The 22,687-nt window shown below is 39.0% G+C and overlaps 1 pseudogene across 1 annotated transcript; it reads right to left on the reverse strand.

The window, feature by feature from the left end:
* Window positions 1-300: 300 nt before the first annotated feature.
* Window positions 301-13,686, reverse strand: LOC145465403 (endonuclease/exonuclease/phosphatase family domain-containing protein 1-like; annotated as a pseudogene). The gene is made up of 9 exons (XR_014041588.1): window positions 12,248-13,686; window positions 9,693-9,757; window positions 9,478-9,572; window positions 7,831-7,963; window positions 5,640-5,720; window positions 5,266-5,320; window positions 4,741-4,794; window positions 3,816-3,968; window positions 301-3,191 (listed from the first exon to the last, which is right to left on the reverse strand). The product of XR_014041588.1 is annotated as an endonuclease/exonuclease/phosphatase family domain-containing protein 1-like (transcript).
* Between the last annotated feature and the right edge of the window lie 9,001 nt (window positions 13,687-22,687).

Below are 22,687 nucleotides of genomic sequence, written 5' to 3' on the forward strand. Positions count from 1 at the left end.
GCGTCCCCCACCCCCCGCCTCAAATAAGCGCCCCCTTCGAATAAGCGCCCCCCGTCTTCTCCTAAATTTGAAATAAGCGCCCCGGGCGCTAATTCGAGGATTTACGGTAATCATGCAGGGTCAACTTTGACTTGGCCTGTAGGGAGACCGTTTTCACATATAAATGCTCGATAAAGTTGTCTCAGGGGGAGGGTTGTCTCGGGTACCCGAGACCATATAAATGGGGCCTTATTTTTCCAATGAATAGTCAGGTGAACGTTACGTACGGTCAGCTGATTTAGGGCACTCTAAAGGTATCGCTTCTATCACGAAGAGAGTTGTGAAATGTCAATTCGTGCTTCATCAGTTAATGTTGCGCCGTATTAAAACAAACCTGTAGAATTTTCGTCGAGTAACAGGAACGTACTATGTAAAGCAAACTTTGATTCAAATTAATATAATTTTCAACAGAGGGTATCAAAAGGAACATTTCTTTAAATTTAAATAGCAATCTCGACCATCGCACTGAGATATTGTTACAGCAGAATAACATAGCAGTGCGTCATAAAGTACAAACAGTTTACAGCATCTGACTAGCTTTCCTGTTGACCACTGACAACACGGTATAGACATGAACAGTCCACCAGCATTGCAGCAACATAGATTTAAACTGGAACGAAGAATTGTGTCCCGTGTTTTAAGAACTGCTGTTACGAATTTCCATCTTCTATTTCCTAAAAAGAGCTCAGTCCTACAAACTTTATATAACGTTTTTTGCTCCCCGAAAGTAACGATCCCCCAGAAGTAACGAGCCCCAGAGGCTGCTAATTCCAAAACTAACGGAAGTTTCGGTAGTTGACCAGGGCGCAGCCCGAGTCAACTGTTACGCATAGTAACAGAGAAGTTGTCGTAGTGAAGTTGTTCTTTATTGGCTATGCTACTCACTATCTTTCTGTTCTCCTGTAATAATAATAACAATAATAATAATAATAACAGTAACAATAATAACTAACAATAACAATAATAATAATAATAATAATAACAATAATAATAACGAGCTCGAGATTTCTATCGCGTGATAGTTGACGCGGGCGCAGTGTTTTAATATAAATCTACCAATCGTTCAAAACTTTAAATTCTCTTCACAGACACTTCGAAACGGCAAGAAGCGGCCGTCATTTTGTTACCAAGGGCCCACGGCTACACTACTCACTATCTATCACAGAATAGATAGTGAGTAGCGTAGCCAATCAGAGAACGGCATTCGTGATAAAACGCTAGTAGATTTATATTAGTTACAAGTAGATAACAAGTATTACAAGAAGATGGTAGATATAGACAGTGAGTAGCGCTTTTTAACAAAATGACGGCCGCTTCTTTGCGTTTTCGAACTGTCTGTGAAGAGAATGTAGCTAACTTTTTGAACTAGTAGATTTATACCAAAACAATTAGATTATTCGCTCTCGATTTCAATGCGTTATAGTTGACTCGGGCTGCGCCCTCGTCAACAATCACGCCGTACAAATCTCGAGCTCATAAACTAATTGTTAAATAGAAAATAGAAACACTCAAAAAACACTTTCCGAAATATCGAACGTGACCTATTTCTACGCACCATGCTGCTATTTCAGTACGATAGGATGAAAGAGTAAATTTGTGCATTAAACTTTTCAGCGCGTATTTTCCATTTTTCAGCCGACGTTTGTCATTAGGGACTTTAAGATACGCTACAGCGAGGTGCTACTACGGCTACTTTGGCCGTGAGGGACTAGGCTGACAACGGTGTTTTACCCGCTAAACTCAAATGATTAAGATTTTGCTGTACGGCAACGGTATGTGCAGTCTCTACGTGTCTTTACAAAAATGATTACTCTCAAGGGAAACCAGAGATCATTCTACTTTCATACGAAATAGGTTTGATTAATGACAATGATTTCCTTCTCCTGTATCCGTCTTACATCTCCCAGAACTCAGATTTGCCTTTTAGAACTTGATAGAACCGCCTGTGTAATTCCAACCACAAAACAAAATGTAAACTCTGATATACTGAAAAAGCTCAATTTCAACACGGACAGGTTGTTCGTACAACGATTACGTGATAAACCCGAAAATACAAAACTTTCGACTATAATAAAATACATTTTGAACAGTAATAAACAATTATAGCTCAGATTAGAACATACGAAGCTTTCTTATAAACGGCTGTTCGGCCCGATACTAATATGACTGAATTGATCATCTCGCGCAAGGTGTTAAAATCGTTCAAATTTTCTGTACAAATGACAACGAAACAATGATCTTAGAACTGATTTTCATGATTGAGGACTTTATCTTCAAACTAGGCTGTTCAAACAGTTAAAAAAGCGTTAAAATGAGAAGTAAACAGCCGGCTTATACTCACGTAGTGAAGAGTAAGTGAAACCAAGCACTTTCCCGTAGTAGAAAGCAAGGCTACGGCGTGAAAGCCATACTGGTACGCGCGTCATGACGTCACCGGAAGTGATCTTCACTAACTACCGCCGTACTACAGCCTAGCCGTACCATATCTTAAAGTCCGTAGTTTAATTACTCCGGGAACTGCTTCAATCGACGTCGCCAACACTCCCTAACCATTAGTTAATAATACACCAAGCCCTGAACTGGGTTGGTTTTTAAGACGCCTAGACGCCCAGGTCAAGTTGTGTCTTGTGCCGGCAAGATACTTATTTCAACCTTCGTCACAAGCTCATTCGTCCAATACTGTACACGACTCTCACTTGACGAAAGCAATACAATTACTATGAAGACATGTTTGATAATCGCAGTTAAATACACAACTTAAGCAGTTGTGAAATTAAAGCCGAAAAAAAAATTCAGGCTTGAACGGGATTCGAAGCCATGACCTCTGCGATACCGGTGCTCTACCACTATTGAGCTATCAAGCCAACTGGGGAGCTGGTCACAATATATGAGTGATATATTCACCTTACATTGGAAAGTACATGTACTCCTAACGATAATTTTTTTAATGTTTCATTTCATTTCACATGAAAATTAACTAGTCTTTTCTTTTCCATCAATAGCGATATTATCAACACTCGTTGGACCAGTGGTCTCGTCCAAATCTCTGTCGCAGTAAAACTCAGCCCACACAGGGCAATGATCGGCAACGAGGCCATTCCAGCGCCATCCATCGGGTATGGAGCGGTGGGTAAGGCCTTCTCTGACCACCCCTGCCGAAGAAAAACAAAAAAGACACGCTAAGTAAGGCTATTGAATTCTCACAGAATGAATGCACCTTCTAAGACATCGGGGCCACGGATAGAGGCTGGAACTAAGAAATAACAGGGAAACGGTCCCAGTTATAAAGTTAAGGAGACCTCACTCGCTTTCATTTGTTTTCAACAAAACTTCTGCTTTTCGTACGTGTTTCAATCAATTTAAAGTTAACTTGTCTCATAAAAGACGAAAATTAAGGCACAAAACAGACAGGATGAGAAATTACAGACATTGGTATCAAACAATTATATCCTGTACTTTGGGACTTCGGCCAGCTCTGGAGAAAACTTCTTCATTCTTGTATTTTTTGGGGGCGCTATTAGATACAGAAAACCTGCTTTGAAACTACGTCTGCAGGCATTTTTGTCATGAACGTCTTTAGATCATGTTTTAGACTTACAGGGACTAACCCAGTTTTGCTGAACAGGGGGAAAGGCGCCTTTTTGCGCTGCAAAACAAGGAGGCGGCAGAGTTAAAATGAGTCCGTTGTTGTTGAAAAAAAAAAAAAGCAAACGGGAAGGGGTTTAAAGTAAAGTATTAATGCAAAGTATTAAAGTATTAAATCATTCATTCCTCACCTGCCTGTCCAGTAAAGTGGTGTAATTTAGCATGCTTGCTGATCCAGATATTATCATAATTCTTGGATCCCTTCATGTTTTTCACGCTGATGTTAGTGAACGTGGAACCTGGAATTAAATTCTCCAGTCCACCTTTCTTCATGGCATCAAAATCTACAAAGAAACGCAACTTAGAAATTAAGAGGGTGAGGGTTCAAGTTTTGTTCCTATGTAATAGTGTTTGGAGGAAACCTGATTGATTAGAGCGCTTTTCACTTGAATGTCGAAAGTTATATATTTGCATTAGCTTCGGTTCTACTGCGCTGAGCGAGTGGCTTTGGCCCCGGCAGTCCAGACGTCGTGCTTCTGCCGTGCCGAACTATATTGCAATTAGGTTCCACTGTAGCACAGCAGGAAAACAACTCTGATTCAGACGTCGAGCCAGATTCAAACCAAATTCAGGATATACTGATGCCTCGTAACAGTTCTCCTCCAGACTCCCCGTGGGAACGCAATCTCGCCAAAATACATTAATATAATTTATGAATTTTGTTTAGCGCGGCAGAAGCACGACGTTTGAATCGCTGCCGTACCAGAGTCGTGTAGCAAACGGCAGAGCTTGTCAAACTTAATTGCTTGCCGAACTTAATTCAAAAGTTTGATTCAGACGCCGTGCTTCTGCCGTACTTTTGTCGAACTCAATTCCTGAATTTAGTTCGGCACGGCAAAAGCACCACGTCTGAACTGGACCTTAGAAACTTGCACACGTTCGCTCCCACACGTTTTCCCGCGCTCTGCGTCCGCTACATGTAGTATTTGCTTCGAGTGTTGATTGGTTCACTGTATTGTCTGCGTCCGTGGTTGGCCACAGTGAGTCACTGATGCGTGACAACTGTTTAAAATAGAAATTTCTATGCTAATTTATATACAAGCTTTCTCTTTTTACCTTCTTCTTCAGGTCCAAGGTTAAAATCTCCAAGAATCATCATGTCTTTTTCGCCTGAAAAACATGAAACACAGTGGCAAGAACATTATTACGATTTTAGTATTGTGCAGTCTATGTTTGGTAATACGTATATATAGACTGATTTTGCATCAATGGCATTAAATTTGAATAAAAATATGTCAGAATACCTTGGCTTGACCTGGATGAGACGGCACCTTAGAGGTGGATGGCCAAGGTTTACAAATATATTGTAATTCAAATTTGGCACTATTATTTATGCATTCGGTCTATCATTCAGTAGGTATTTTTCCAAACATAAGAACTTAGGCAATGAGAGAGACTAGTACATCAGTATCAGTCACCCCTCCCCTGTCATCAGTCTCCCATCCACCCCACCACAGGGGATGAAAGCTTGTTTTCAATTCTTCTTGTTTTCAATCCCACAGTTTACATCAGGCTTTCAGTGAAATTTATTACCTTGTCAATTGAAAAGATTGACATTTTAAACTGATCAGAGATCATTACCTGGTAGGTGTATCTGCAGTGTTTGTACCAGGTCTGGAATTCAAGTCAGCTCTTTCTATGTTTCAAATGAAAGAAGTAATGAGTGTTCATTAGTGTTGAGCATCAATTAAGTGGTCTTGATCTTTCATTTAAAAAATGTTAAACAGGAAGCAAAACGAAAATTTTTAAGAATTTAGTATGAGTCAAAAGAGCCTGCATGTTTTCAATCAAGGGTGACCAAATATCCCATGCTCTGGGCAAAATAAAAAAAATATGGAACCAGAAAATCCTTCTGAACATGCCTAGATAGAGCAACTGCTGTGACAAATTTTGGCTCCAAAAGGATTGTGACCGTTGGGAACAAGATTTAGCTTTTACAAGTTAGGATAATTTACCTCAAGTCTTGCTATATCAGCATTTCCTAATCCTGTTGCTTTTAAGTGGACACTGACAAGCACAAAGTCAAACTTCTTGGCCTATTAAATAATTATCATACATTATAAATATGTCTAAGCAAGATAAATGAAAAAATTCAAGGTTAGCCAAAATTTGGGACATTTATGTTTCACACAGACAGAACAGATGAGATATTCACAAAAAATAAATGCTTTTTAAAAATGGTCCTCTAACCAGGTGGTTGATTCATGATTGAAAAACCTTACTCTGGTTTAAAAATGTAAAAATGTTAGTAAAAATTCTTTTTGTAAAAGTCCCAACGTTTTGGCTAAAACTTCAGCCTTCATCAGGGGAAAGTGACGAGGAATTTGTTGAAAAGGCACGTTCTTATACTATGCAAATCGGCAAATCTGAGCTAATTATGTTCTGTCCCTTAGGGCTAAATTTAAAAATTTGTGCGGCAAATGCTTGTATATATCTTATCTGTGCAGTCCATGATACAGAGTCTTTGATCAAGTGTGCACACAAAACAAGAAACTAGTGGCTGGTGTGCACAGTAACTTTACATGATTCTATTTAATAAATTTCTTGGTCTATTAAATATTATATGCTATAAAATAATAAGTCTAAGTGAGCTGAATGAAAAAATTCAAGGTTAGCCAAACTTAGAGACATTTATGTTTCACATGGGCAGAACAGATGAGATATTCACGAACAATAAATGCTTGTGTTTATCTTATCTGTGCAGTCCATGTTACCATGTCTTTGATCAAGTGTGTACAAAAAGCAAGAAACTAGTGGCTGGTGTGCACAATAATTTTACATGATCCTATTTAACAAATCGTGGATACCTGGTAAACCTGGTTATTCGTTCTTAAGGTGTCAAACTATGTAGCCTGGGAGAAACTCATACTAAAAGGGGACATGGACTGATACAAAACACAAAAGTGAGAAGACTGAAATATCTCACTGAAATATGAATAATACAAAATGCAATGCAATCTAAAACATTTTAAAGATAAGGCTAAACATTCTAGGTAATGTGTCGATAGCTGATCTAATGTAAAAAATTCTAATTTTTATTCAATTTTACTAAATAAATAGGATTTAAGAGTGTCATGTTGAGCAGAGGATACAACCCTTGCAGCCGGCTTCTATTAAGTTAGGTCTGTGCCACAATGTGCCTTTTAAACTCATTAAGTGTTTTGGCTGATCCGTCATCTGTAGACAATTTCCCCATAGTTTGGGTCCTAAATATCGCAGTAAGTACCTACAGTACGTTACAGAGTTATACCTAGGAGTGGAAAACTCAGATTGCCTTAAATGCCTTAGCCTACGATTAAAGTTAAACAGAAGTATTGATTTTTCTTGCATAAAAATGTAGATCACCAAATTTGATTATATCTCCACTTTCACAAAATGAGGGTAAATAGTTCTATGTAATGTCTATTTTTTCTCAAACAAGACAACATTTCTGTAATTTGGGGCTGTGTAAGGCTGGGAAGTTATGTCCTTCTATGAAGTTAATTCTATTCAACAGAATGCAAATATCTACTCAGCACGATAACTTGCTTGGAATTCAACTCAAATTCCTTGTCCAGGGTCGGGTTGTTTGAGAGCTGGTTAATGCTAACCCAGGATATTTAAAACTAAACCAAAGTATTGATTTTTCTTGCAAAAAATGATTTTGTCTCCTTATTATGTCTTGTGTAGATTGAGATTATTCAGACTATAAACTGAACACCAAACAATATAAACAGAAAACCTCACAGAAAAGTTACAAAACTGAAATCAAAATTTTTGCTAAACCTGGGTTAGCTTGATTGGGCTTTGAACAACCTGGCCAAGAGTTGTTCATTCTGGTGCATTTTTTAAACTGACATCAAATATAACCTTCATCACCTTAAATGACAAAAGCTTGTAAAACACTGTGGTCCTCCATTTTTTTACTCTCTAAAATGTGTTTGACATAATCTAACAGCACTACCAAAAATAGTCTTTTAAAAAAGACTAAGACAGAAGGAAGGTTTTCAGTGCAAACATCCTTGATTTGTTTTTGATGTGAGGCCAATCAGATGGCATTAGACTTAACACTTCATTCATCTCATATCTCATGCAACTCAATAACATTCCAAAAAACTTCTAGCATCTACACATTTCTGAAGCAAAGTACTCAAACCTGAACAGTACCTTGAAGAAACCAAGGTATGGTCTCCAGGCAAATTGCTTCTGTCCTTCTGTCCTTTGGTGTTTCAAGAAGAGCATCACTCTTTAAGCTAATACCTCATGACACATTCCAAACAAAACCATTGTATTCCTTTGACTGTAAAAACATTATAGAATTAATTGTCTTCCATAAGTTATTAATAAGTGACAGTCAGAAACAAATTGAGGATGGTAAAGGCTTAAGGGTGTTATGCTGGTCTTAGCTATTCAAGTAGTTTAAGGCCTGGGTCAAAGGCTTTTACTGGTGAAAATAATTTATTAGTTATATTTCTGAAGGTATAAATGGCAATGGAACCAGATTTACAGTAGCACACAGTGAAGTTTTGACGTCCTGAAATATTTTAAAGTAGAATTGGTACTTCTGACAGGTCATGTGATATGTCACGTGACGTATAGCAGAAAATAGCCATTATTTGAGGAATTGGTAGCGGTTTTTAGTAAGGTCATCTTGCAAGAATGCGTTTTAGATGCAAGTCAATTATTTCCATCCTCTCACATTTGGAATGACCATCCCTCTTTTCACAGAAAAATTTTATAGGGGGAAAGGCCTTTTTTTTCAACAAAATTCGACTTTTGATTGTTTATATCTTCTATATAAATGAAATCAAGGGAGATCATTCCAAACGTAGCAAGGTAGATAATTTAAATTTGCATCAAAATGCTCATTTATTGATCAATAAAATAAAAATTCACCACCAATTTGCCCAGTTACCAAATTTTAATAAATGCTCATGTGACATGTCACGTGATCAAAATAATATGTTAAGGTAAGGCAGGATGTTGAGTTTTATAATCAGGGAAAAGTTCAGCTTGGTAAAACAAATATAACAAGAAAGATACATGTAGCTGCCCAACCACAATTCTACTTTACATTCCTGACCCAGGCCTTAAACTGCTTGAGCTAATGGTTTGCACATGGTGGATCCTAAAGTGATTGAGTAACCCACGTTTAAAAGGTGATTGTTTTGTAAGGGCCAGGCACTTCACTCATACAGTTCCTCTCCTCAACAGGGAGTAAACAGTATAACTTATATTGTTAATAGCAAATTGTGAGGGCAACCTAACATATCAATGATATGGGGTATTTAGTGATAGCCTCATCAACAGACATTATTTTGACTGCTACATTTGAACCCTGTTTCCTCAAACTCTATAAGGAAATGGAAAATAGTTCAGACAAGATGCTGGGGGTCCAAGATAGCCAATAGTAACTGATTGAAAAAGCATATCCATGAGAAAATGATTTGCATTTGAGATAACGAAATTCAAGATAGAGTGGTTCTATAATAATATTGTGGTTCAAAGTGATCATATTTCAGAATTGTATTGAGTTAAGACTCTCTTTGGCCATGGTTCAGAGATTGTTATCGAAGACTGACAGTGAGTAGTAGCACTTTCCATTTGACCAACAAGAGCAAGGGAGTAAGCAAACAGATGGCTGTTGAATTTTCAAAATGCAAACCATTGAAACCAAAAATTCCTGAAATTGAAACCAAAATCATAATATGGAGCTGAAATTTCTATGGGGCTGCTTCTGAGAAAAGATCTCTAGTACCATCCAGCTTTCTTATAAGCAAATCAAAATTAGCCTCTGAGGGAAATGTGCAATACCCTAAACATGTAGCCTGCAACATCAGAAGTACAACATTCCCAACATCCACCATGAGATATGAAATTCTTCAATAATTCACTAGTAGGATTATTCAGTTATCTTTAATCTGTAAAAGAAATCAAGGGTATAAGAAAGTCAAATCAACACTGACAGAGACCATTGTGCATATCCTAAAGCCCTATAATATCCATGTAGCCCACAAATGTCATGAAATCTCTAATATTCACCTTGTTCAAAGCAGCAGCATCTGCAATCTCTTGAACGGCTAGAATATCAATTCTGTGAAAAAGAACAGTAATCATTTTTATGAGCTTCACTTTGACTAGTATCAGGGATGCAGCAGAGGGCCGGCTGTCAACTAATTTCGCTGGTAGAAAAGAAAAACTAAAATCCGGCTGACATTTTGGACCTACTAAGACCAGAAAAGCCAGCTGGGCTTGTTAATGAGTGAGCTTAATGTTTTCTAAGTACCTACATTCCCGTAGCATTCATTTCATCAGGTGTTAACAACTGCCCCACAGAGTGGAGGTTGGGTGCCTGTGACATCCAGGAGCTCCCCCTATTAGCAGCCAGCTCCTAGATGGAGTTTGCCCTGGCAAATCCTGGCAACCCAGCCATGATTCCTCGCATGCAAGGGAGATAAACAGGCACCCATCACACTGATAAAACAGTGGAAAGAGTGGGAGGCAGAGAAGGGTAAACAGCCTCTGAAAAGGGCCCCCATGTTCAAGAAAATGCCAATGACAAGAAAAGGCTCACTAAATGCAAACCACTACAACAACCTTTTGTCCAAGAACATGTGGAATATCTAAATGCTGCTAACCACAAAGTTGAGACATGTGCTCCTTGTTGCAAGCCTGCAAATAATGTTTGTCTATAGGCAGGTCATTCGTCAGGACAAAGACAAGTTTTGACCTGACAAAAAGCCAGTCTGGTCGGACAAAAAAAATTTTTTGCCGTTAGAAATTAAAAAGAGACATTTGAGACATTTCGGTATTTCAGTGTAGACTCTTCGCCAAAATATTGTTTGCAAATTCGAGTAGCTTAATAGTCAACTGAATGTAAAATCGCTACTAGCACCAGCAAAGGGACCTTTACATTACGTCTGGTATTATTCTACCTGTTGAAAATTGACAAATTTACAAACGTTTATACCCCTAGTCACACAAGCGTTTCCAACGTAACAAGTTTCCCACGGCATCTAGTGAAAACGGGAAAAGCGATGAAACACAATCTCCCGCGTGGACAGCTTGTCAGTATAAAAGCTCACAACAACATTCCGAGACTTGAAAATTGGCTGAAATGAATTCTTCCACTTTTTCTGAAAGCAAGTTTCCTCTGAAAGTTTTCGGGGTCAATTGAATAAAAAATTTGCGTAATTATTTAAAATGTGGAATTGGAGGCGGTTGTGACTATAAAGCATGACTAATTTGTACATTCACACTTTTCACGAAAACATATCTGTGGTATGGAAACTATATTTCAACCACACTGACAGATGTAAAAAACTGTAAAGGGTTAAAAATTAAACTGAGTTTTGATCATACGGACTAGAAAACATTTGGTTACGTTTTATAGGTTTTAAAGATTTTGAAAGCGATTGCATTCAGATGAATGAAACGTATTTGGGCTGTGTATTCAATATCCATAATATTTTAATCAGGTCAATGTGTTACAACAAAATTAATTCCACACCACTGGGTGTTTACAATTCAACATAACATTTGAGACAGCGCATTGCGCGTGGTAAAATTCTCAGAATTGGAATAAAAACAAAACCGATAACAAAGCTTTTTTGCGTAGTATTCGTGTGGCAGTCCAACAAAATAACTTGTAACATATTCGGCCACAAATTTCCAGTTAAAATGTTTTTCATTTTAGCAGAAATGTCCGGTCAGAGTGTCCGACCAGGCTAAACTTTTACCTGTCAAAACCTCAAATTTACCAGACAATTGTCCGATGACCGACTGTTATTTGCAGGCTTGTTGTTGTTAACTCTGTTAAATAGCATTTAACTGCATGTAACTGATAAAAATGTACCATTTGTAAATGCCACTTTTTACCATCTATAACTGTATACCCTGGTTGTTCAAAGGATGAAAGACCATATATTTGACCAATTTAGTCAAGAGTTTAAGCATCAAAAGCAATTGATGCTCTCCCTTCTGTCTATTGACAAGAAAAGGAGGGGTGACAGCAAACCAAATAAAATAATTTACGAGTACGAAATATGGTGTACAAACACTGTATAAAAGAACGAAATGATTACAAAGCAGCTGAGATTCAATGGAATTGCTTAGCTTATTAAAAAGGTTAGCAGTCTGTTATGTATAACTGTCAGTTGCACTTAAAACTACAGAGTACACAGTTAAGCTACTGGTACATCTAAAGATGTGTGTGCTTGACAATGACAACATTGATAATGAACGATGAAATACCTAGAAACCATGCACACTAAAGGGGCTGTTATTAAGCAATTTTGCTTGCAACTTGTCTCAGTTTTGTTGTGCTGTTGTGAAACAAGTTCCATGAGATGTCTTGTAATGTAATATCCACTGAGAGTAACATTTGCAGCATTTTCGTTGCAGAAAGTAGAATGTGAGTCTACTTTGTGCAATGTTTGCTAGGACAAAAATATTGCAAGCCATGTCCATTTCTGAGGGTGTTATACCAGGCAATCATTTGTTCAGCTTGTATTGCAACAAAAAAATTGCCTAAGTGTAACATAAAAAGATTGATTTGCTTAGTGATGGTTACATATATACTTACCCATTTTCTAAAATTGTACGACAAACCACCTCTCTACCACCATCATTGTCTGCTTTATGTGAACTAAAGGAGAGCAAGTTCCAGGTTGCAATGCGCACATGTTTATTACTTTGCAGAGGTAATTTTGGGATTTTAGGAGTCTTTGAAGAAACAGCAGTTATTTGTAACACTATTTTCTCCAGAAGTTTCTTGCTTACACCTTTTACAGAAACAATGTCCTCAACTCTCTCAAATGGGCCATGTTCCTCTCTGTACTGTACAATCCTGCCAGCAAGAGTTGGTCCAATACCTTTTATCACTTGTAACGACTTCTTTGAAGCGGTATTAATATTTATTTTATCTGCTGGATTAAGAATAACTTTTTCTTTAACCTTTTCACAACTAAGATCTCCCAATGAGCTCACTCTAACAAGAATGCTGTCTTCAAGTTGGACTTTGTAATCTGTATTATTTTTCTCCAACACAGCAACGAGATCCCCAGCGGTCTTCAGAGAACCTTTCTCGCGAAGCACTACAAGTTCGTTTGCAATTTTCTCGTCTAAACCGACTTGAAGGAGCTCGCTGACAGCTTCTTTGTCTATTGTTATTATGTCTGAAGGTTTTAATTGATAGTCTTCATGCTTTGTATTTCGGTCATGTGTTGGAATTCTCCCGTCATCTCTCCCCAGAACACGTCCTCTGCCTTCTCCACGATCTCTGGCTGTTTCATTGCGACTTCGACGAAACAATGTACTCTTTGATAATTCGCATCCCATTTCAGTGTTAACGACCTAAATTTGAAGTAACAGCTTCAGTGAACTTTCGACCAAACCCAAGGCCAGACGTTTCGTCCGCCATATTTGTTATTTCTGCCTCACTCTCGAGTCTCTTAGTCTCTTAGTTGGTTGAGTCTCTTAGTTTATCGCGCGTGTTTTGTGTTTTGTGGCGGCCATTTTGAATTTTTAATACGCGCGCGGTGTACTAGTGCGAGGTCTGGAGCCGAAATTACGGAAGTCTGGGACGGGCGGGAAAATTCGCAAATTCTCGGGGGTAGCCGATCGCTCACCGAGGATAATAAAGTGACCTTGTCATTTTCTTAAAGCTCCGAGCAGGCTCCGAGCAATTTTCCGTAATTTCGGTTCCAGACTTCCCACTAGCACACCGCGCGCGTATTAAAAATTCAAAATGGCCGCCACAAAACACGCGCGATAAAGGTAGGTTCATCTTTTATTCATGTTCTAAACGGATGTGAGGGCTCCCTGTGCTAAAAGTAGCTTCATGATAGGAAAACGGAACATTTCAGGGCTCTCACTAAGAATGACCCCACATCAGCCATTGCCGACCATATAAAAGCCACAGGTTACAACATCAAGTGGGATCATTTTGATATTCTAGCTTCTGGTAAAACAGATTATCATTGTAACATTAAAGAAACTTTGCTTATCCAAGAACTTAAGCCGGTGTTAATCTCGTTTCCAGACCCCTTATTTACATTTCATATATAGTTTTCAAAAATTGTAACGGTCTTTATTCCACTTTTGAAAATGTATGTTGCGTAGCATACGAAACGTCAAGTTATTAAAATGCGTAAGTTTAATATGTTTATCACTGCTATTTATGTTTTATTCCTCGTTAAACTACGATGGCCCAAGAACAAAAGCCTTCAGCTGAAAAAAGCAGCAACATTAGTTCTGTAACATGAAGCGACTAAAAGTATTGCTAATTTTCCTTGATGGGTTGCTTGTCCATCTGATTCCCTGTGACCTCCACTGAGTGTCCCAGATAACTATGGCAACTGGCCGGTAACCTGGCACTGGCGGAGAGGGGCTGGCACTGCGAGTAGAGTGTAGGGAGATTGGAAACCCGTGGCGTCTTTCAATCATGATTACCGTGCCTACCCTCGCTAGTCAACGCGATAGTTCAAGCAAAATTTAAAGATCTACAAAGTGGATACAGGAACTGTTAGTGAGAAAAGCTATAAGCTAAAGTCCTTAACATCTGGGTCCACTGAGATATTGGTTTGACGAAAAATTCCCCAGAGGAAAGGGGAAAGGGAGACAACTGCGATTCCCTTGCTAGATATTTGCGGGAGGTTTAAGTCATGATTAGGATTCTTAATGTCGCTTACAGGAATATAACTCTGAATGCATTAAAAACTCTTTTAAATATCATTCAGCCGCTTCTGGCCGTTCGTGGACACAAAAATTTCCATCCGAATTCGGCAGAAAATTTCCATGTATGTATTGTCTGGGCCTAATTTAAGATATAAAGAGAAGGAGTTGGAGAAAACGGCTGCCTTAGGAGGGGGTATCTAGGGGGTCCGGGGGGCATGTTCCTTGGAAATTTGTTTTGCAGCATACTGAGGAGAAAACCAAAGAATTTTCATTACAAAACGTAAGCGAATTTTTGCATCAAAACGAAAGAAAGTGATGAAAAAGATCAGCAGTTGTCGAGGAGCGTTCCACTTTATATAAACAAATGGAGCTGAATTCCTGCTAATGCTTTACAAAATTAGTCTCACAAAAAACGAGATCCAAGAGTAACACGCAGTTCCTCTGTAAATCGCTGAACCCCAACATCATAATCTACACAATGGAGAGTAACATGATCACTAATTCGAAGTGGCGGTACATTTATTTATATACTACGTGTTTATATACTCTTTTCTCTTTCATATTAGGATTCTTTTCATCCTAAAGTTAAAAATAGATGTATTCAATTAAAGCGCAACTAACTCCACCCCCCCCCCCCCCAATATTTTTTCGCTTATATAAAGCCTGGTTCTCATATCCCGCCAAGCTACCTGCGACGTAGTCGCCGGCTGCAACTGACAACGTTCGGCGATCTGTCCCAGTGGGTCCCTGGATGGATCGCTGACGTACTCAAATTTGCTCGAAATGCAAATCGAATTGCGCAGTTTTGAACCATTTTACCTGTAAATATGGATCGAATCGTCCTACTGGAGCACAATGCGTCCGCAGATGATGCTCACACAAAATATTTTTATCGCCGACAACCGCCGGCTTGGGTGTCTGTAAAACCCGAATAGCGAACAGCGTATAGTCCCGAATAGCCAATAGCGAATAGTGCGAACAGTCTCGAAAAGTGTGAATAGTGGTGAACAGTCTCGAATAGTGGCGAATAGTGGCGAATAGTGCAAATAGTGTCAAATAGTGGTAAATCGTGGTAAATCGTAGCAAATCGTAGCAAATAGGGTACCCAGTATCTCGCGGTCAACCTTGCAGCAACGTAGGATGGGATTTTCCCGCTAAAAAACACAGAGGCTTATCAGGACAAAAGGTGTTTCTAAACGTAATTTCTTCTGTTTTAACCGCTGCAAGAGCGTAAATACGTCTTTAATCTTTTTTTTCCGTTTTCTTAATGTCGCCTATGGACAGCCCAAGCCTGAGTCCGTAGAAGAAAGGGTAATAAATTCACTGAAATTCTGCTGCTTATTTGGATAATTGATTAACGCAGGATATTAGACCTAAAGCGGTGACTATCAGACTATTCGTCACTATATAAATTCGCCACCATTCGAAACTGTTCGCCACTATTCGCACTATTCGAGACTATTCGCACTATTCGGGACTATTTGCTATTCGCGAGTATTCGCTATTTGCTATTCGGGTTTTCCAGACACCCCGCCGGCTTGCCTGCGACGTTGAACTCAGCTCAACTTCGCAGACAAGCCGGCGGTCAATGCCTAAAATAGATTATGATTCGGCGATAAATGTTCACATATGACGGTAAAGGCATCGCGGGTATGTCGGCGGCATATGAGAAAAGGCTTAAATCTCCTTGTTTTTCTGATCACCACTGCGAAAAAAAATTATCGTTGTAGCTATTTTCGTTAATTTTCTATGAATTTTACCCTTTCCCTCTTTCGTTTCACTGCACTTATTTTTATACGATGCTCTATTCATATCGTCAAGTAGAGAAATAAAAAATACAAAAGCACAAATCATAATCTACAGGCTTGTTAATGTGATCAGGGGATATTTATTAATGCCAACCCAGGCGTGAACCTTTCGGTCGTCAACGAGGTCCGTAGATATCATTAATTTGACAAGCTTTGAGGTCAGCGCTGTTATCAGTTGAAGTTACTGGTATCGTACAAGCAAACGTAGTAGGCGGTTTATGTTCGGGAGTCGTTATGACTTATCAAATGACAAAGGCTTTATTTTCTTGTTTTACTTTTTTTGTAATTTTTTTAAAATTTATTTTAGATGTTTTAGGGGATTCGACCGAAAGCCCCAACCCCCCCCCCCCCACCTCCTCCCTCCTCCTCCTAGATCCCCCACAGACGAATGGTGTGCATGGGGACACGTAATTTGGTGAATGCAAAAATGTTCTGTCTTTTTATACTACAACACATTTGTGACATATGAAAGTAAAGCCTGCACACGAGCCAAATGGCTCATCAGGCTGGAGCTTATCCCGGTTTCTTTAGCATGAAGCGACTAGGAGTATTTCTACTCTCCCCTGGATGGGATGCTAGTCCATCGCACGGTTACCCACAGCATTGAATTCGCCGGTACCCTTTTATACACCTGGGTGTAGAGAGGCACTGAGAGAGTAAAGTGTCTTGTCCAAGAACATGACACAATGACCCCGGCCAGGGCTCGAACCCGGATCGACCGCTCGATCCGGAGACGAGCGCACTGACCATGAGGTCACAGGCACCTCCTATTTGAGGGATGTATTTGGTACTGAAATGGATCGTAATATCAAAACCCCGTCTCAGCAAGCTGGATTTGCTCCAAATAAACCCAGCTTACCGTTTATATATATATACATACATACCTTAATTTTGGAAGTAGAGAATTTTGGACGGTTTCTTGAATTTCAGTTGGAATTTGCTAAGGCACGCTCTGCCTGAGACTATTATTAAAATTGATATTGCTGCTCATAACCTTTGAATTTAATAAACCGCCTTACTGTTACCGATCTGGCGTTCTTGAATGTTCAAAAGAGAATAATCGTCAATGTATACCAACTTCTGCTCTTTTTATGTATGATTTCGTCTTTCAGAGAACGAAAGCAACTCAGACTTCAAACTTGTGGCGTGACTTCATTTGCTGTCATTTTGTCCTCAGTGTTGGGCAAACAAAGAAATATATTTTCACTTTTTACTCGCTCAAAACTAATCAAGGACACTGCGAGTTTCGATGAGTTTATTATGTTATTGAAGTTCTAATTTGGCAGGACTAATAAGCAATTCTATTTTTAGACCCTGCGGAAGGTTTTCGTGCAACATCGAAATCTTGGTAACATCACCGGAGAAAGAAGAATATCGACTTCACGCTTCCAACCGAACTATATATATATTAAAGCACGACAAAAATTCCCCAGAAAAGCCGGGTATTCAATATTCATCCGCAAAATAGATCTATCGACTTCCCCTGCAGTTGTAATTTCTTGAAATATTTACGCAATAAACATGAAAATCATTTTTCAACTAAAAATAGTAAAGCCGCCCAATTTAAAGAAACAACTAAGGCAAAAATAGAAACAGCCTATTAAGAATTCAGCAGTTTTAACGTTTCCAGCTGGTTTTGTGGTGAAACAGGAATATTTTAAAATATTATTTTTCATAACAACTGCCAGTTCCTACCAACAAACAGGTGGATGACTCGCCCCAGGCTCTCAGCAGTCTTACGAAGTGCTTGTCAAGGGACAGGTGGAATGACTCGCCTCAGGTTCTCAGCAGTCATATGAGATGTTTTCGACTCCAATGTTCTAACTATTCTGCTTATTAAATCATACTCTGCTTATTAATTTGCAGCTAACTTCTTTTCGGACAGATTCGACTTTCCTGGGTTAAAAAAGGGCCTAGAATTTCCTGCTAACTTTATTTACGATAACTTACACTCCAGCCACAAGCAGTCTTAATTCTAGTCTTCATGTGAGAAAAAAAACATAAACCCTGAGTTTTCTAACGACTAAAGTAAACAGTTTCAACTGTATTGCGCACCTCTTTCAGCAAATGCCTTGTGAATGCCTAAAGTAATTGTTCATGACGGCAACTTCCTAACCCAAATTCGACTAAAGAAATTATTCTAACTACCAAGCCAACCTCTCTGTTAAGACCATTAAGACTGCCAACATCCTACTCCCGAAATAGTCTGGCCTGGGGGACAGGAAATAGTTATTTTGACTTAACACCGACATTTTCAGACTTTCCGATCTTCCCACCAGTTAACCTTTTAGTGTAGGTTATTTTTACTTTTTAATGTACACAAATTTAAACTGGCTACGAAGTACTAATTTGAGGAAAAACTTCCCTCGCAGCCATTTTATACATCTCCACTCAGCGTGACTTCGCGCCTAAACTATTTCCCGCCAAAAACACATGCTGCAGTCCAAGATGGCGCTGGAGACGAATCAGTTGAATGCAGGATGACGTTTGTTTCAGCTATTTGATTTTTCCAGTACGATAAAATGGCAAAAGTGATAAGGATTTGAAATTCTGAATAAGTGAAGAAACCATGAACCAGCGTAACGAGGTAATCAAGGTCGATTAGTTTACATTTTTTTTATAAAATTGTGTCTGAGATAAGCTTTAGTGTAAGCTATTTTAACTGTAAACCCTCACTTCCTACCGTTTGTTGCGAGTCAAAATATAATTTAAAGAACCCATAAGCTCACAGTAAAATAGCTATGAGTTATAAATTTCTAACGGTTGTTTAATTTAGGTGATAGCATTTTAAAAAACCTAGGTGCGCATATTGCCACATTATTGCTACACCGAGCTGGCACACGACTGTAAACAATGGTCTCCAAAGCTAGGAAATCAAGACTAAATTGACGGAAGAACTATCTTTAAGAATCGATGATCCGTCACTTTGATTTGGCAATGTTTTCTACGGTAACTAAAGTTAGAATGAATGTCTACTTATGGCTCACTGAAGTTGCGTAATACTGAGATACCAACCAAGATTAAGCTATGTTTGAAAACACTCACTTCCTCACGAAAAGGTTTTTCAAGTAGTTCCTTTCCTAACGAATAATCTAACTGAAAGTCAACCTTATCAAGCATCAGGAAAAAAAAATCTTTCAGTTTCGCCAAAAAAGGTTCGGGCAGAATTTGAAGCGAACTTCGAAGCGTCTCGAACATGTCAGTAAATGCAGACTTTCTTTCTGTTTTTCGAGTGTATTGTTTGCGAAACGCATTTTGCAATAATCCGTGGTATACTTGTAAGCGCCCTTAATCGAGGCTTTTATACGCAATTGTCGAAGTTACGGCCTAATGTTTACAATACTGCGATTTAAATTTATATTTCTATATTTAGCGGATGCTGTTTAAATAAAAAAAAAACGAAAATAGAGATAAGGTTAAATAATAAACAGTGGCACAGTTTTTAGCCCAACGCAATATCACAGCTAAGTTAGACGTACTTGTCAAGAAATAAGGTTAGGTTTGATGAATAATATTCGATCAAACTTCAGTGGAAACTGAAATCAGCATATATATACTCAAGGTTCGCCGAACGTACAGTTTCGCAACCGCGGATTCAATTGAGCCATATTAAACAAAAGCCCGATATTTTAACTAAGTGTCATGATTATAGAGGTTGTGCTATTGATATTTTAATTTCTTTTGTCTCCAGGGCTTATTTTTGGAACCTTGTGTAAATTTGTCACTCGATCGCTGTCGCTGTCACTATTTGATTATTTCTTTGACCTACCTGCGCCGGCTCGATTCTTATCAATATTTTCGCCTATTTTTACTGTCGTATCCCTTGAATTTAACAGCACGAGGTTTTTTTTTGCTGACTTGCATAAAGCTGAAAGAGGCATGAAATTAGGTCTGCCAATGAAAATTAATTCCATTAGTTTAGCCGCTTTTTGCCTGGCGCTGAAGAAGCTTGAAGATATAGAGTTGATAGCAAAATAAAACCAAGCTTGTCCAGACTGGAAAGTGATCAGTCTTTGAGGTCGGCAAGGTTACTCACTTTCGTTATCTTGTTTCCTTAAATTTTTTTTATCTGATTGTGAAATTGTCTTGATGTAAAACATTAATATTGGTTTGAAATTGTTCCGAGTGTCATATTCCTGAAGAAAGCTCGAAAGTATAGCCTGTTACCGAGTATATGACGTAGGTAGTGCCCTTCCGAGAGCTTACGAAAATCCACCCGGCCTTGTTCGTGAAATACGAGCTGGAGTACATACGTTCTCGTGTCAGAGCTTTCACGATTTTTGTTTCTTTATGTTGTTCTGTATTTTGAGGTACTCGGTCCCCATCCTTGCCTTCTCGTTTCATTTCTGCCTCGTAGTATTAGTAGTTCAGTCTGTTCCTTCTTGATATCCGCCCCTATGCATCTCTGTTTTGACTGGACACATGTTCCTCCATTTTTTCGTAACGTTGTAATGGGTGAAGTGAGTTCGACGCGATTAATTTTTGCGGGCTCTGTTCGTTTAATTTTTGTGATCACTTGTTAAAAGGCGAAGGCCACTTTTTTCTAAAAGGTCAGATTCGGAGTCAGATTTAGCATGATAGAAAAATGACGTCTAAGACCGTCGTACTTTAGGGATTAAAATTCGTGACATGGTAACCCTTGGGACGTCAAAATCTTAAATGACCCACCATTGGTGCAACTCTTTACGATACAAAGGTGATAAAATATAACGCACTTGTCGTTGAGAGCTGGCACTTCGAGGGTTAAAATGAATTCGAACGACTATACAGCGAGATTCTGTATCCATGGACGCCTAATGGTTTATGCCATTAACTACAAATCAAGTGGCCCGGTTCGAGCCATGGTTGGGGTTATGGGTGGTCTTCTTGGGTGCCTCTCTCCAGCAGGGTGCATAAATGGCTGCCGGCGAATGTTAACCTGTGATGAACTGGCATCCCATCCTGGGGGAGTAGAAACACTCCTAGTCGCTTCTACCTGGAGAGACCTGGATATGGTTCAGTGGCTGTGGCTCACTTAACTCGCCTAGCCCCACGCAGACTTTGACCTTACCTAATTTCCCACATCACCCCCGCATCAGAAGTTCTACATTCATGGAGAATGCCTTTTTTTCTTCATCTTCAACCTGCTGCAGATATCACCTGAACTGAGTAGTCAGTAATGGGGTAAGGGTGTTTTTTTTTTAACGTCTGTCAAGTGCTATGGGCCCATCGGTCAAAGTGGAGTACACAAATCCAACATTGAAAGGAAATTTCCCTGTCCCCTCGAGGCTCTCCTCTTATACCAAACCCCGCTCAGCTCTGCGCTATGTACCCTCATTATTTAGGCATTATCGCCAGGCCGTTGATTATCAACTGCTCTTCAGGACTGAAAGAGCTAAGACTGGGTTAAAGAGATTAAGAGACGGAGCTTGCCTCGCTCTACCATGGCGCAGTAGTGGCCTTAGCACACAGTACTGAGACACTCTCTACCCTACCCTCTATGGGGGTTAAGACTATGAAACTGAAATCTGCGAAAGAGTTGCAGAGAATTCGACATGATTCGAATATTTTAGTCACTTTTTAGTGCTTTGGCATGAAGAAAATCAAAATAGATATTCATCGTTTAGCTACAGCTGTCAGCTTATCAATGATTGTGTAAGGTCAGGAGCGGATCCAGGATTTTTCTTAGGAGGGGTGCACCACTAAGGAATGGCGTAACTGACCGGTGAGGTAAACAAATTTTAGAAAGCCGCATGTCGTCTCGGAGGGGAGGGGGCGGGTGCACCCCTGCACCCTCCCCCTAGATCCGCCCCTGAATTTTTTTCTGGATCAGTACCCACACTACACTCGTTTTCTTTCAAAGTAATCTAGGATTGGAACAGAACGAAGAATCGTTCAAACGGTCCCACGATTTGCGTCAGCTGAAGTTTAATTAAAATCTTATTTTTCCCTTTAGTTCTCTACTTATTGGGATTTTTCGTTCTGCGCACTTGAGCAACGGGAAAATTTTGCCTCGATGACGTTTTTAACACGTAAAGTATACGATCATAGCTTTTTTAAAAGCATACGTTTTTATGCCTTTTAAACAAGTTTTATTTTAACGAGGAATAAAACACAAATAGCGGTGATAAACATATTAAACTTACGCATTTTAATAACTTGACGTTTCGTATGCTACGCAACATACATTTTCAAAAGTTGCGTAGCATACGAAACGTCAAGTTATTAAAATGCGTAAGTTTAATATGTTTATCACCGCTATTTGTGTTTTATTCCTCGTTAAACTACGATGGCCCAAGAACAAAAGCCTTTATGATAAAGTTTTATTTTACCGTCTGAAAGACAGAGCAATTGTTAACAGCCGTAACAATAGCAAATAAATTAATGGGCTGATTACTTTAAATGTTAGTCTGTCTACATAGGCGAACCGTTAGAAAATATTGCGAAATTGATTAAGTCAGCGCGTCATATCATCTCCGAATTAATAAAGAAAAGCGCCCGAGAATTTCTTCATTGGCACTAAAGAGAATATGTTGAAGTATTTACATGAACAATGACCG

This window comes from Orbicella franksi, chromosome 13, assembly GCF_964199315.1.
Source record: "Orbicella franksi chromosome 13, jaOrbFran1.1, whole genome shotgun sequence".
In the NCBI taxonomy this organism is placed as follows: Eukaryota; Metazoa; Cnidaria; class Anthozoa; order Scleractinia; family Merulinidae; genus Orbicella; species Orbicella franksi.